The sequence below is a fragment of the Ranitomeya variabilis genome, chromosome 1, assembly GCF_051348905.1.
Source record: "Ranitomeya variabilis isolate aRanVar5 chromosome 1, aRanVar5.hap1, whole genome shotgun sequence".
NCBI classification, from domain to species: Eukaryota; Metazoa; Chordata; class Amphibia; order Anura; family Dendrobatidae; genus Ranitomeya; species Ranitomeya variabilis.
In genome coordinates this window covers 174435625-174452475 of record NC_135232.1, presented here as the reverse complement: position 1 = coordinate 174452475, position 16851 = coordinate 174435625, and positions in this window count along the sequence as shown.

The window sequence follows — 16851 nt, the reverse complement described above, 5'->3', positions numbered from 1 at the left end:
GAGATGTTTGGTACCCAAGGGACTCCCTTTGACAGGTTTTGGTCTTTTCCCCACCAGAGAAGGGAATGAATAACTGACGAATCTAGGGTGAGCCGGCTTTTGAATATCAAAATCAATGGAAAATTGGGATACCTTCTGCAAAAATCATATAAAACCCAATATATTTATTAATAAATATTTAAAATGCCACCAACCTGTGGCTGCACCAAAAAAAAAACCAAAACACACAGTGAAAAACCTAATGTTGGGGGTAAGTATAAACCCTATCAAGATTGCTACACTGTTAACTACCTATCAGTGGGGGTTGGCGCCCTAGGGGGAACGTTGTGGCGCCCCCACTCCTCGTAGTCTTACCCTAGGATCCTGATAGACCCTGCCAGTATAAGAGGGTTCCCCTACCCACACATTGCATATATCTAAAGGTGCCCCTAATCGGCTAGACAGAGATGAACCTAACGATAGGGAATGCTATACCCCAACAACGTGAATTAAAAAGTTTGAGTACATGTAGTGGGCTTATGATGGCAAATTGTGAGATGCTAACCCAGAAGAAGCGATATTCACCTGGGAAACTACACACAGCACCTATTAATATGTCACAGACTGCAGGGTATTAGAATAAATCCTGCATAGGGCACATTACCCATTCATATTGCCACAATGAGCAATAAGAGATGCTGTGACGATAGGCACATGAACACCATGCTGTACCATGAGAGTGAATGTCTTTTAGATAGCACGCACTGTCCCTCCAAGAGCGACTTGTTGTACCTGATATTAAATCATTTAAAGTGTCATAGTGCATATAGAAGTTGTAAACAATATTTGCAAATATCAGCAGCACCTAGTTAAATGAAGGCGGTCTATAAGCAGTAATAAAGACCATGGAAATCAATCTTCCGTAGGGCCCACTGCCCACCACAACCTTCGGTGCCACAGTTTTCACACTACCACTGTAAAACAACAGCTCTGAACAAGCGGACAGATTGAATATCATAAGCTGTCCCCAGAGGGCACATTATAAAAGATGCTGTGACATTGATTTTAAAGTGTCACAGTGCAATGTATTGCTATGGCCCGATTAGCAGCTGAATATGACTTCATGAATCAATGTCCGTGCGGCTTGTACTTATCACTCTCTAGGTGCCGCGCCATCTGCCACTTAGCATAGTTCGCCTCGACGCGTTTCGCACCTCTGGCTCATCAGGAGGCCCGATATTAGTGTCATGTATCTCGATGCTGAAAAGATAACTCATAACTCAAAAGATAACACAACTCAAGATAACTAGGGTGAGCCGGCTTTCCAATTTGTTTTTTAGTAACAATTGCCATTCCAGGATGTGCCACTGAAGCTCTCTTGTATGAAATTGCGCAAAGGGTATCGCTGGTAGGCATGAGGACAGGGAGCCCAGAAGCGACATTGCCCTCCTTAGAGTCATTGAGGGATTGTGTAACGTTCGCGCTATCATGGACAATATGCTGTCTTTTTTGGGACCCGGAAGCCGGCATTCTTGGACCCGAGAGTCCAATGTCAGTCCTAGGAACTCTTGTACTTGACAGGGTTCCAATTTCGATTTTTTTATGTTTATAAGCCATCCCAAGTCCGTCAGGATGGTCATCACTTGGTCTCTCTTTTCTCTGCAACTTTGTGCTGAGTTGCTTGCGATAAGAAAGTCGTCCAGGTAAGGGACTATTAGTATATCTTGTTCCCTCACGTGGGCCATCATTTCCGCTATTATTTTCGTAAATATACGTGGGGCTATTGAAATCCCGAATGGAAGAGCTTTGTATTGAAAAAACCTTATTTGGCCCTTTATGGAGACTGCCATCCTGAGGAATTTTTGGGATTGATTGTGGATGGGCACATGATAGTATGCGTCGGTTAGATCTATTACGACCATGTAGCAGTTCGGGAAGAGAATCTTTATAGTGGACCTTATCGTCTCCATTTTGAATTTGTAATTTACGACGTATCTGTTTAGGTTTTTTAGATTTATGATTGTCCGAAAGGACCCGTCGGGCTTTGGAACTAAAAATAGAGGGGAGAAAAAACCCTCCCCTACCTCCTGAGGAGATATTTCCCGAATCACCGATTTTTGTAGTAGGGTCATGATTTCCTCCTCTAATGCAGTCTGTTCTGCAGCCGAAGATCTTGTTTTTGTTATCACATAGTTCCGGGGAGGGAAAGACACAAAATCTATTTTTAGGCCATATCGTATGAGATTTAGGATCCAGATGTTGTTGGAAATTTTTTCCCAGGCGGGAAGGAACGATGTTAGTCTTCCTCCCACCGGAGGATAAATGTCATTTGGAGAACTTTTTGTCACGGGAGGTGTTGCCAAAGAGGTAACCCCTATCCCTTCTCCTTCCTTCTTCCCACTTATTCTGCTCTCTGGGGGGTCTACGACGAAAAAATCTGCGGCTCCGAAAAGACTGTTTAAATGGAGTCGGACCCAGATTTGGAAACCCCTTCTTCTTATCCCCCGCCTTTTGGAGGATGTCATCCAGGGTTTCTCCGAATAAAAAATTGCCCTCACATGGGATAGAACATAACTTTAATTTTGTCTGTAGATCTCCCGGCCAGCTCTTTAGCCACAAGGTTCTTCTGGCAGCGTTGGAAAGAGCAGCGGCCTTAGATGTTAGGCGTACAGAGTCCGCCGAGGAGTCTGCCAGGAACGCTGCTGCTGCTCTCATTGCAGGGAACGAATCCAGCAATTGTTTTCTGGGTAACCCGTCTTTGATCTGACTTTCCAGTTGGTCGATCCACACCATAAGGGATCTGGAGGTGCAAGTAGCTGCAACTGCAGGTCTCAGGCTACCCCCAGCTGATTCCCATGCTCCCTTGAGGAAAGTATCCGCTTTTTTATCTAACGGGTCTTTGAGGGTACCCATGTCCTCGAATGGCAGCGCGAATTTTTTCGAGGCTTTGGCTACTGCAACATCTAGTTTTGGTGCCTTATCCCAGAAAGAGGAAGCCTCATCCTCGAAGGGATATTTTCTTTTAAGGGAGGGTACCGAGGAATTTCTTCTATCCGGTTTCTCCCATTCTTTTTTAATTAATGTCTGGACATTAGGATTTAGGGGAAAAGTTCTTCTCTTTTTTTGTCCCAGACCTCCAAACATCACATCTTGGGCCGTTTTGTCGGGTTTGGGTTCCTCCACCCCCATAGTAGCCCTAACTGCTCTCACTAAGGAATCTACTTCCTCTAGTGGGAAGCAATGTCGGCCCGACTCTTCCTCGGACGAGGAAAGGAGGGATTTTGAATCGTCCGAGTCAGCATTTTCGGACGACGATCGGCCCGAGTGGGAATGTACTGATTCCTTCACCTTCTTCACCTCTTTTTTGGAGGATAGAAGGGCATTCTGAAACTCAGATCTGATCACATTTTTAAGTTCAGAAGCGAAGTCGGGGGTCTCCTCACATAGTAAGCGTTGGATGCATGACTTGCAAAGCTTTTTCTCCCAGGTTACTGGTAAAGCTTTGTTACAGGTGGGGCAGACCCTATTTTTCCTTTTCTCCGTGCTCTTCTTACCCTAGTAAGGGAGAAGAGGGAGCTCCATTATAAATATGTACATTCACGAAGATCACTCACCACCTGGATGTGAAGGCAGGTACCGGTTCTGGAGGGGGACTCGGGCCTGGTAAGGAAGGTCCTTGAGACGGAGTATCAGTTTTCGCAGCGGATCTGCTGCGCCATGTGGAACGGCTGCTAGATCCACTCCTGGTGCTCTTTGCGTGGCGCTGCTGTCCAGGCTGCAGCTCCTGCGTGTCGCTGTCCTCCATGGTTACAGGGAGAAAGTGCGACACCCATGTGTGCATAATCTCCCTTTTTGTAACCGGCGCCAATCCCCCGGCGTCTGCCGCACTTCCGGTTCCTGCTCCCAGGGAGAAGATTTTACTGCGCATGCGCGCGCGATGACCCGGAAGTCCTTGCCGCATTTCCGGTGCGGCGGCCATCTTTGTACACCCGGAGCGTGCAGCGGTCGGCGCAGGAGCTCCGGGTGATCAGCGCCCCTTTTTCCTATGGAGTCTGGCGGCGTTCTCCCCTCGCTCACCCTGAAGGACCCCTCGGTCCCAGCGGTGGCGGCTTCGGGAGCTGGACAAGCCGCGGCAGGAGCCTCCTCGCTGCCGGAACTCGACCGCCCGGTCCCGGTCTCGGTCCATCGGTCTTCATGTCAGGTACCGTCCGATAGAGAGGTTCCCTGTCAGGGACAGGAAACCAACTGATGCGAGGGAGAGGTACCACCCTTTTATCTGTAGGTTTCCCGTCCCTGAAGGGCGGATCCCCTCTCTCCGTAGTGCTGTCATGGGAGACCGAGAAATATGGATATACTTACCTTCCGATGGCCACTGGAGTTCTCCCGGTTCTCAGCGGTGCATGCAGCGGCTTCCGTTCCCAGGGATACATTGCGCGCCGCAAAGGACCTTTGTAAAAGTAAACTCCACTCACACAAAATATGTTCTCACAAATAACAGACGTATTCACCAGGGTGTGAAGGATGGGAGAAGTAAATAAAGCAGGTAAGGATGAGGAATTTCCAAGCGTACAAACCACACAACTATCGAACAATAAATTCCTCCAGCTCTCCAAACACCAGCTTCTCACTACGCCAGGTCTAACAAGCAAGTGCTTCTTCTCAGCGGTGAAGCAGGAGCCATCAGACACCGCGGTCTTCTGGTACTGCTATGTCGTGGTAACTCCGTGACAGTATGAAGGACCTCCGGAACCTCAGGACCTGGTTTATCTGGGTGAGCCGCATGAAAGGCCCGAACCAGTCTGATCACATGGACGTTGGAAGCTGGATCCCACATCCTCTCCTCAGGACCGTACCCCTTCCAATGTACCATGTATTGAAGTGACTGACGAACAAGACGAGAGTCTAAGAACTTTGCTATCTGGAACTCCAGATTACCATCGACAATGACAGAAGAAGGTGGCAGAGGTGAAGGTCCTGCAGATACCACGTACTTCTTGAGAAGTGAACAGTGAAAAATATTGTGGATTTTAAAGGTAGGTGGCAGAGCAAGATGGAAAGCTACCGGATTGACGATGGCTATGATATTATAAGGACCAATAAACCTGGGACCCAATTTCCAAGATGGAACCTTTAGCTTAATGTTCCTTGAGGACAGCCACACCAAGCCACCAACTCACAGGTCCGGACCCACCAAACGTCTTCGATCAGCCACACTCTAATAATTTGCAAAAGATGGGTTCCAAATATAAATCACCCCCTGCCATATTGTAGAAATAGAAGAAGAGAACCGTTCCTCCTCTGGTAAATCAGAAGGGTGATCACAATTAAACAAACTAAACTGCGAATGGAATCCATATGCCCCGAAAAACGGGGACTTTCCAGTTGATTTCTGACAGCGATTATTAACTGCAAATTCAGCCAACGGTAAGTATGTCACCCAGTCCTCTTGATTCTCAGACACAAAACATCTAAGATATGTCTCTAAATTTTGATTAACCCATTCAGTCTTCCCATTAGACTGTGGCTGAAAAACCGAAGAAAAAGACAAATGGATCCCCAGTCGGGTGCAAAACACCCTCCAGAATTTGGAGATAAACTGCACCCCCCAATCCGAAACAATATCCGTAGGAATCCCATGCAGTCTTATTATTTCCCTGATGAAAATTTGTGCCAGTTTTGGCATTAGGCAAAGCAATAAAATGAGACATTTTACTGAACCTGTCCACCACCACCAGGATTACAGTGTTCTCTGCAGACACAGGTAGATCCGTTTAAAAAAAAAAAAAAAAAAAAAAAAAAAAAAAAAAAATCGACCGACAAATGAGTCCAAGGTCTGCTGGGAATCTCCAATGGTAGAAGAGCCCCTGACGGACGAGTATGTGAAGTCTTAGAATGCACACAGATATTGCAGGCGGCCACATACTCCTGAACCTCCTTATAAGCACCTGGCCACCAAAAACGCTGAGTAAGTAGATCCGCGGTAGCCTTAATCCCTAGATGTCCAGCAAGCACCATATCATGATGTTCACTGAGGATTGTAAGATGGAGATTGACTGGTACAAACAGTTTACCAAGTGGACAGGTAGCAGGGGCATCCCCCTGAGCGTCAGCAACCTCTCTTTCAAGATTGGAGCATATAAACGCCATCATTACCCCTTTTTGTAATATAGGTACTGGTTTGCACTTATCGCCTCCCCCAGGAAAGCAAGGGGACAAAGCATATGCCTCAACATTTTTGCTCCCCGGTCTAAAAGTAACAAAGAAGTTAAACCTGGTAAAGAACAAAGCCCATCTTGCCTGACAAGGTGTAAGACGTTTTGCCGACTCCAAGTAAACCAGATTCTTATGGTCAGTGATCACAATCACAGGGTGCACCGCTCCCTCCAAAAAATGACGCCACTCCTCAAATGCCCATTTGATAGCTAAGAGTTCCCTATTATCAATATCATAGTTTCTCTCAGCTGGCGACAGTTTTTTAGAAAAGTATGCGCATGGATGCCATTTACCAGGAGACGCACCCTGCGACAATACAGCCCTCACTCCCACCTCGGATGCATCCACCTCCACAATGAAAGGCTGAGCGACATCAGGTTGAATAAGAATCGGCGCAGAAGCAAAACACCTTTTCAACGTGTCAAATGCCTCCCTGGCAAGACTGGACCACTTAGAGAAGTCCTTCCCCTTCTTAGTCATATCAGTGAGCGGTTTGGCTACTACTGAAAAGTTTTTTATGAATTTACGGTAGTAATTGGCAAAACTCAAAAATAGAATTATTCTTACCGTTAATTCGGTTTCTAGGAACCTTCCACGACGGCATATGGAGGTTGTCTCTTTGCCCTAATGGGGAACAGGAAACACAAGAGAGGTTAAAAGCACCTCCCACCTCCCATTCACCAGTGAATTATAACTGAAACCATAGCACCGGTTACCTTCTGAGTCCCAGAATTAATCCAGGAAATATAGAGGGTGGGAAATTAGTGCCGTCGTGGAAGGTTCCTAGAAACCGAATTAACGGTAAGAATAATTCTATTTTCTCTAGTCACCTTCCACGACGGCATATGGAGGAATACCAACTAATTGGCACTAGGGAGGGACAACGGCCTGAAGAACCTTGCGGCCGAAGACTAAATCTCTGTTGGATAATACATCCAACCTATAATGCTTGGAGAAGGTATGGAGTGACGACCACGTAGCTGCCCTGCAGATCTGCTCTGGAGTTGCGCCTGCTCTCTCTGCCCAGGAGACCGACGTAGATCTAGTTGAATGGGCCTTGATTCCTACTGGAGGTATTTTATTTTGAGCAAGGTAAGCTTCTGTTATGGCTTTTTTAATCCAAGTAGCGATGGTACTCTTGGCTACCTTCTTCCCCTTATTTTGTCCTGAAGAGTGGACAAAAAGGTTGTGATCAACTCTAAGAGCACTGGTTTGATCCAAATAATGTAGCAGGATACGTCTAACATCAAGAGTATTAAATTTTCTTTCCTCAGAGTTTGCAGGATTATTGCAAAAAGTTGGTAACACTATCTCTTGAGAACGATGAAATTCAGAGACCACTTTTGGGAGGAAAGAAGGATCAAGACGGAGTACTATTGAATCCTCTCTAACCAGAAGATAAGGTTCTCTTATTGATAAGGCCTGTAATTCACCCACTCTTCTAGCTGAAGTTATAGCTACCAAGAAAATAGTCTTGTAGGCGAGATTCTGTGGGGAACAGGTAGACAAAGGTTCGAACGGTGGACCTGTAAGGCCTTGAAGCACAATATTAAGATCCCATGGAGGAACTATAACTTGCTTCCTAGGGTTCATTCTGTTTGCTGAGGTCATGAACCTTTTAATCCAGCGATGTCCTGCTAGATCTTGATCAAAGATGGAGCTAAGCGCAGAGACCTGGACCTTCAGAGTACTGGGTTTCAGACCAATTTCTAGGCCTCTTTGTAAAAAGTCCAATATCTTAGATATATCTGGCCTAAGAGGGTCTGGAGGGTTAGGCAGACAAAAAGATGAAAATTTTTTCCAGATTCTATTATAAATAGCATTTGTTACCGGTTTTCTGGATTTTTGTAGAGTAGCTATAACAGGGTTTGATAGCCCTTTCGCTCTTAGTACATTGGCTTCAGAAACCACGCCGCTAAATTCCACCTCTGAGGATCCGAGTGAAGAACTGGGCCCTGGGAAAGGAGATTGGCCTTCATCGGTAACATTATCGGTCCGTCCACCTGAAGTTGAATAATCAGGTTGAACCAACTTCTCTTGGGCCAAAATGGAGCAACCAAAATAGTTGGAGTCTTTTCTATCCGAATCTTCCGTAGCACTTTTGCAAGAATCGGAATGGGCGGAAAAGCATATGCCAGATGAAATTGCCAATCTTGAACCAAGGCGTCTATTGCTCTGGGATTTCCTCTTGTATCCAGGGAAAAAAATATTTCTACTTTCGCGTTCTGGTGGGAAGCAAAGAGGTCGACCTCCGGGAGACCCCATCTGTTTACCAGTAAGTTGAAAGTTTGCCGATCCAGACTCCATTCGCCTGGGTGAATATCCTGTCGGCTCAAATAATCTGCCTGAAAATTGGCAGTACCTTTTAGGTGAGTTGCCGTCAGGGACAGTAGGTGTTTCTCGGCCCAGGCAAAGATTCGGGCAGAGATATTTTTTAGACTGGTGAATCTTGTACTGCCCTGATGTCTGATGTGAGCCACCGTGGTCATGTTGTCCGAGTATATCTGGACATGTTGTCCAGAGAGTTGATGATTTGTTGCAAGGAGAGCTTCTTCCACAGCCTTGAGTTCTCGGAAGTTTGACGATCTCTCTCTGATTGACGGGTCCCAAAGTCCCTGATAAGGCACATGATTTATCATGGCTCCCCAGCCTCTCTTGCTGGCATCTGTTTTGATCGTGGTTAACGGGAATTGAATCCAACTCACACCCCTGCGAAGGTTTTCGGACTTCATCCACCACGTTAGGGATGCTTTCACTCGACCTGGAGTGTGAATCCTCTTGTTTAAAGAGCCAGGATGACCATCCCAATTGCTTAGCAAATGAGTCTGGAGAATTCTTGAGTGGGCTTGAGCCCAAGCCACCGACTGAATACAGGCCATCATCGAGCCTAACAGTGACATTCCTTCCCGGAGTGTGGGAGATCTCATCTCCCTGTATTTCTTGACCTTTACTACTAATGGTAGTCTGTGATCTTCTGGAAGGAAGGACATCTGCTTTTCCGAGTCCAGAATTACTCCCAAAAACCTTCTGGTTCTTGAGGGTTGAAGCTGGGATTTCTTTATGTTCGGTATCCAACCCAGAGATTTCAATATCTCTAATGTGGTTGATACATGAGATACCAGGGTCATTTTGGTGGGAGCCACTATCAGCAGATCGTCCAGATAAGGCACTATACAAACCCCTTGTCTCCGAATGAATGACACGACTTCCGCCATCACTTTGGAGAACACTCTCGGAGCTGATGAGATGCCGAAGGGAAGGACTCCGAACTGATAGTGCTCCACCTGATGATTCCCCTGAATCGCAAATCTGAGATATTTTGTATGTCTCGGGTGAATAGGGATATGAAAATACGCATCTTTCAGGTCGATTGTCGCCATAAAGGCGTGCTGATGTATTAAAGGAATGGCTGATTTTACAGACTCCATCTTGAATCTTCGATATTTTACATGTTGATTCAGACCTTTTAGATTTATGATGATACGTACTTCCCCTGATGGCTTTGGTACCATGAATAAGCGGGAGTAGTGTCCCTGACCCCATTCTGATTGTGGAACTGGAGAGATCACATTTGATCTTAAAAGGTCTCTGAGACCCAATGTTAGCAGTTTGTGATCCCTCATTGAGGGGGTGGTAATCTTTAGACCCTGAGGGGGGGGAGAAGATAACTCTATCAATAGGCCCTCCTTGATAACATTGAGGACCCAGTGGGAGCTGGTGATGTTTTCCCACTGATCCACATAATTTGAGAGTCTTCCCCCCACTGGGTCGGAGTCATTGTTTATCTTGCTGAAATGACTGTTGTTGCTGCTGCTGTTGTTGCGGGACGAAGATATTTTTCCCTCTGCCTTTAGCATAGCTCCACCTGCCGGTCTTGCCTTTACCCCTCGGCTGAGAAGGTTGAGACAGTGGGGTACGAAAAAAACGTTTTCTTGGTTGTTTTTGCTCCGGGAGCGCCTTTTTCTTGTCGGTCGCTTTATCCAGAATGTCGTCTAAAGCTGGACCAAACACATAGTCTCCCTTAAAAGGGATGGCACATAACTTGGCCTTAGATGTGACGTCACCACTCCATAATTTAAGCCAGAGGGCTCTTCTGGCAGAGTTAGAGAGCACTAAAGATCTGGCAGCAATTCTAACGGATTCCAGAGAAGCATCCGCCAGAAACCCAGTAGCCTTATGTAAGATAGGGAGGGAATCCAACATCTCACTTCTGGAGGTACCCTGAGAAATGTGTGATTCTAATTTCTCCAGCCAGCAGGAAAGGGTCCTCGCAACACATGTAGAGGCAATATTAGCCTTGAGAACAGAAGAAGACGACTCCCAGGATTTCTTCAGGAGACTCTCAATCTTCCTGTCCATAGGGTCTTTTAACTGCGACGCATCCTCAAAGGGGAGTGCTGTTCTTTTGGCGACTCTGGCCACCTGCACATCCACCTTGGGAATGTCAAGTTTAACAAGGTCGCCTTCTAGAGGAAATCTATGTTTCATCTCGGAAGACATATTAAGGCGCTTCTCAGGGAGATCCCACTCTTGCTCAATCATATTAAGCACATTTGCATGAACAGGGAACCCTGCCTTTTTCTCCGATTTAAGCCCACCAAACATATGATCCTGTATGGACTGTGGTACAGGTTCCTCTTCAAGCCCCATGGTGTTACGAACAGCAGACACCAGGTCCTCAATATAATCCGAAGAGAAGAGGTATTTCCTGACCTCAGCCCTAGGGGATGCTGGATCTTCCCAGCCAGCAGATGAAGAAAAAGAGTGGTCAGAATCCGAATCCGATTCTATGACCTGAATCTTCCTCTTCTTAGCTGGGGAATGTGGCGGCGGAGGTGGAGGTGGAGGAGTGAAGGCTGCTAAGGAAGATTGTACCTCCTGTTTAACAAGAGAGCGTATCTCATCTAGAAGAGATGGTTGCTCTGCTTTAACTATCCTGTCAGTGCATGGCTGGCAGAGTTTTTTATCCCAGGTATGAGGGAGTTTTGCAGAACAGACCGGACACTTCTTCCTAATAGTAGCTCTAGGGGCAGATTTTTCTCCCTGAAACAGAGAGGGAGAGAAGAATGAGGAGCTACCCCTAAGATAAAAACTACCTCCCGGATCCAGACCCTGCATACTCACAGTAGCAGGGGCAGTGCTGGGCTCTGCAGTTGCAGGGCATAAAGAACCGTCCATACTGAAGAGATTATAGTCTTACCTCAGTGGTGGTTCAGCAGGCTTTTATGGAGTAACTCTCCTAGCACCTGTCCCAGCGGTAGAATTTCCCCTCCTCCTCCTCCAGGATCCACGTGTGGGACGCATTGCACCGACACCGCCGCCGGCGGAACCCGGAAGAGCCAGCTTCAGGGTGATATGAAAACCGGAAGTGACGCGCGCGCGCCGCCGACGTCACTTCCGGAACGCCGACCAGGCAGCATGGAGGGAGGAAGCCGGGAAGCTACGGAGAGGATCCCGGCTGGGGATCCCGGCCTGCTTTACCCTCACGGGGGCGCAGGAAGGCCGGGAAGGGTCCTGAGGTACCTGGCAAGCAGGACGACGGGAGCAGCCCACGGAGAGGCACAAGGCGACCCCAGCTGCCCGGCTGAAATACAGGTAAGACCTGAAAAATGACTGTAGCCACCGGCCACTACAGCATATGGAACCTCTCCCTGTCCCATGGGGAACAGGAAAGAGACTGGTGAATGGGAGGTGCTTTTAACCTCTCTTGTGTTTCCTGTTCCCCATTAGGGCAAAGAGACAACCTCCATATGCCGTCGTGGAAGGTGACTAGAGAAAACCTTTGTAAGGCCTTCAAATCCTCAGGATGATCCCATTCCAGTACCGCCCGGACTTTCACCGGATCCATGCGAAAACAGGTGGCAGATAAAACATGTCCAAGGAAAGGGATCTCCTCAACTGAGAACATACACTTTTCAGGTTTGACATACAATTTATTGCCATGAAGTATGTGTAGGAATTGCCTGACATGTTGCTGGTGTGACTCAAGGTCAGTTGAATACACAAGAATATCATCCAGGTAGATAACAACAAACCTCCCTACAAGGTTACTAAAGATGTCATTAATAAAGTGCTGGAAGACTGCAGGCGCGTTCGTCAACCCAAAAGGCATCACCAGATTCTCATAGTGTCATTCTGTCGTATTGAACGCAGTCTTCTACTCATCCCCCTCTTTAATGCAGATGAGGTTGTACACCCCCCTGAGGTCCATCTTAGAGAACCATTTTGCCCCAACAATTTGATTTAAAAGGTCAGGGATTAGAGTTAGCTGATACGGATCACGGACCGTGATCGAATTAAGTTCCTGGAAATCCAGGCAAGGACTTAACACGCGAAAAAGAACCCTGCAGCAAGGGGAGAAGAGGATGGTTGGATATGACCCTTAGTCAGACTTTCCGTAATATAGTCCTTCATGGCCTGCCTTTCTGGACCTAAAATGTTATAGAATCTGCTCTTGGCAGCTTGGCACCAGGAACCAGATTGATGGCACAATCATAAGGACGATGAGGGGGAAGCTCTTGGCTCCCTTGATCAGAAAACACATCCACAAAGTCTGACAAGTAATGGGGCACGGACTGGGTATCCACCCTTGCCAAACGGGTACCCAGTGTCCTTGACAGTGCAGTATGTACTCCACTTTACCACTTCCTGTGTCTGCCAATCAATTACCGGATTGTGCAGAGCGAGCCAAGGAAGTCCCAATACCACAGATGAGGGCAGGCCCTCAAGCACATAACATTTTAATACCTGAGTGTATGGCCCTGACCTGTAGCCGTAAGTCACTGACTACATGCGTAAAGTGCCCCTGTTTTAGAGGGCCAGAATCGATAGCTATTATGGGTATTGGTCTGGACAAGGTTTGTGAGACAAGGCCTTGGTCTCGGACGAACCTAGCGTCGACCAAATTAAACCCCACCCCACTGTCCAAGAAGGCGGACACGTCAACCTTATTTTCACCAACGTATAAAATAGCTGGAAGGAAAAACCTAGTCTTTCCCACAGAGGTTATGAGTATACCTGAGTTGCCAACCTCCCCACATCCCGGGCCCTCTAGTTTTCCGGCGGTTGTTTAAACAAGTGACGGGTAGGACATGTGCTCAAAAAATGACCCTTCTTGCCACAACAGAAACACACTCCCCCTTACGCTGGGTTAATGCAACTTTGCTAGGTTGGGAAGCCGCACCTACTTGCATGGGCTCCACAGTGGAATCAGTAATAGTCGCGTTCAAACTTGGACCTCCTGCACCCAGAGGTGTCTCCCTATGTCTCTGGTGAAGATGGCGATCAACCCGGATTGCCAGAGACATGGCCGCATCAAGGGAGTCCAGAGTCTCATAGAGAGCTAATGCATCCCTTACTCTCACAGAGAGACCTTTGCAGAACTTAATATGGAGGGCCGGGTCATTCCACCTAGTGTCAGTGGCCCACCGCCGGAACTCTGAGCAGTATTCCTCCGCCAGACGGTCTCCTTGCTGAAGATGGCACAGAGATGACTCAGCCACGAAGACACGATCAGGGTCATCATACACTAAGCCCAAAGCCAGAAAGAAGCCCTCTACTGTCTGGAGAGCCTGGGAGAGAAAATGCCCAGGCTTGTGGATCTCCCTGCAGGAGCAAAACAACAACCCCCACCTGTTGCACCTCTATACCAGAGGATACCGGACGCAACCGGAATTAAAGTTTACAGGCCTCCAGGAACATGTCAAACTTGTCCCATCCACCAGAGAACCTGTCTGGCAGCGCGACCTTGGGCACCACCATGGTTTGCCTGGAGGGCGAGATCCCCACACCAGATGAAACAGAGTGTTGTGAAACCACCGTGCGTAAATCCGCCACCTCCAAACTAAGCTGCTGCAACTGCCCTGACAGCGCAGTGATAGGATCCATCATGGATCAGAAAATGCTTTCGGTCTGAGATAATGTCACGCCTGGACTGGCGAGTAAACTGGGACCAGGGGCGCCTTTCCTGGCTCTAGCTCTAGGGGGTGCCCTAACTTGCCCTGTTCCCCAGGATAGCTCAGATGGCGAGGATGCCGGGGCCTCCGCCCTTGCCTTGTCTCCTAACTGCAGCCCTGCGTCTGTCCCCTTCCCCACCCGGGGAAGAGAGGCGCTACCGTGTACCGCAGTACACCAACCCGACAAACAGGGGAACAAAGACAAGGGTAAAAGTAAACTCCACTCACACAAAATATGCTCTCACAAATAACACCAGGGTGTGAAGGATGGGAGACGTAAATAAGGCAGGTAAGGATGAGGAATTTCCAACCGTACAAACCACACAACTGTCGCACAATAAATTCCTCCAGCTCTCCAAACACCAGCTCCTCACTACTCCAGGTCTATCAAGCAAGTGCTTTTTCTCAGCGGCGAATCAGGAGTAGTGTTGAGCATTCCGATACCGCAAGTATCGGGTATCGGCTGATACTTGCGGTATCGGAATTCCGATACCGAGATCCGATACTTTTGTGGTATCGGGAATCGGTATCGAATCCATATTACTGTGTAAAATAAAGAATTAAAATAAAAAATATTGATATACTCACCTCTCCGGAGGCCCCTGGACATCACTGCTGGTAACCGGCAGCCTTCTTTGCTTAAAATGAGCGTGTTTAGGGCCTTCCATGGCGTCACGGCTTCTGATTGGTCGCGTGCTGCTCATGTGACCGCCACGCGACCAATCACAAGCCGTGACGTCATTCTCAGGCCCTATGCATGTAGGATAGCTGCGGAGACACCATCACGTGTTTCTCGACGCAAGCAGTGAATAGCCAGACCTTTCCCCGGGAAGGAACAACCATGGGAAGGGCAGCATCCAATAAAGGAAAACATCCAATACAAGAAAACCACCTATGCCAAGCATGGTATCCATCCACAGACAGCTGTTTTGGGGTGTTTGCCCCTCATCAGTGTGGAGTAGGAATCTGGCTATTAGGAGCAGTGCCTAGTAAAAGGCTGTGAAGGAACCGATGATTGGCCTCGGGGAGACCAAAACATCCAACACCGCGGAGACACTATCACGTGTTTCTCAACGCAGTGATCCAGAACACTGCCCCCATCCCTTATGGGAAATATGCAAATGCATGTAGGATAGCTGCGGAGACACCATCACGTGTTTCTCGACGCAAGCAGTGAATAGCCAGTCCTTTCCCCGGGAAGGAACAACCACGGGAAGGGCAGCATCCAATAAATGAAAACATCCAATACAGGAAAACCACCTATGCCAAGCATGGTATCCATCCACAGACAGCTGTTTCGGGGTGTTTGCCCCTCATCAGTGTGGAGTAGGAATCTGGCTATTAGGAGCAGTGCCTAGTAAAAGGCTGTGAAGGAACAGATGATTGGCCTCGGGGAGACCAAAACATCCAACACCAGCGTCGAGAAACACGTGATGGTGTCTCCGCAGCTATCCTACATGCATTTGCATATTTCCCATAAGGGATGGGGGCAGTGTTCTGGATCACTGCGTTGAGAAACACGTGATGGTGTCTCCGCGGTGTTGGATGTTTTGGTCTCCCCGAGGCCAATCATCTGTTCCTTCACATTCTCAGGCCCTAAACTCCTCATTCTAGGAATTTAGGACCTGAGAATGACGTCGCGGCTTGTGATTGGTCGCGTGGCGGTCACATGAGCGGCACGCGACCAATCAGAAGCCGTGACGTCATGGAAGGCCCTAAACGCGCTCATTTTAAGCAAAGAAGGCTGCCAGTTACCAGCGGTGATGTCCAGGGGCCTCCGGAGAGGTGAGTATATCAATATTTTTTATTTTAATTCTTTATTTTACACAGTAATATGGATCCCAGGGCCTGAAGGAGAGTTTCCTCTCCTTCAGACCCTGGGAACCATCAGGATACCTTCCGATACTTGGTGTCCCATTGACTTGTATTGGTATTGGGTATCGGTATCGGCGATATCCGATACTTTTCGGGTATCGGCCGATACTATCCAATACCGATACTTTCAAGTATCGGATGGTATCGCTCAACACTAATCAGGAGCCATCAGATGCCGCGGTCTTCTGGTACTGCTCTGTCGCGGTAATTCCGTGACAGCTATCCTGTTGGCTGAAGCAGAAAATGAAAAGGAGCCCCTTCCTGCAATGCAATATAAACCTGTGGTGAATAAATGTAATTCCATCATTGTTTGTCGAGTTTTTCTTGTAAGGTCTTCATTGTATAGTAAAAGTGAACTGTGAATATGCTTCAGGAGAATGCAACTACAATGATAGCAATCTTTTCAGAGATTGTTACATTTTGCTAAAAAAGAAGAATAACTTGATTTGTGATGCAATTTTTTGAGACCTCTAACATTTTTATTGTTCCGGCCATGTCGCTGTGTGAAGGCTTGTTTATTAATGATGATCTGATATTTGTATTGATACCAGTTTGGGGTATGCAGCGCCCCAGAGTCCTGGTCGTTGCAGTACTGATGCTCCGCCACTAAGGGGAGTGATGGTACGTCTGATGGCACTTAAGGAGTTCACCTGACCAGGTATCACAGTCACACATTACACTTCACATTCTGGCCACCAGGGGGAGCAAAGGGTTCTATGTATTAGGCCACTCCTCACAATCTGTTAAAACTGGGGGCTGGATAGGAAGTTAGTGAGAAGCTGACTGGGTTGGATCCAGGCAACATCCTGTGGCAGAGGGTGTTGCAGGG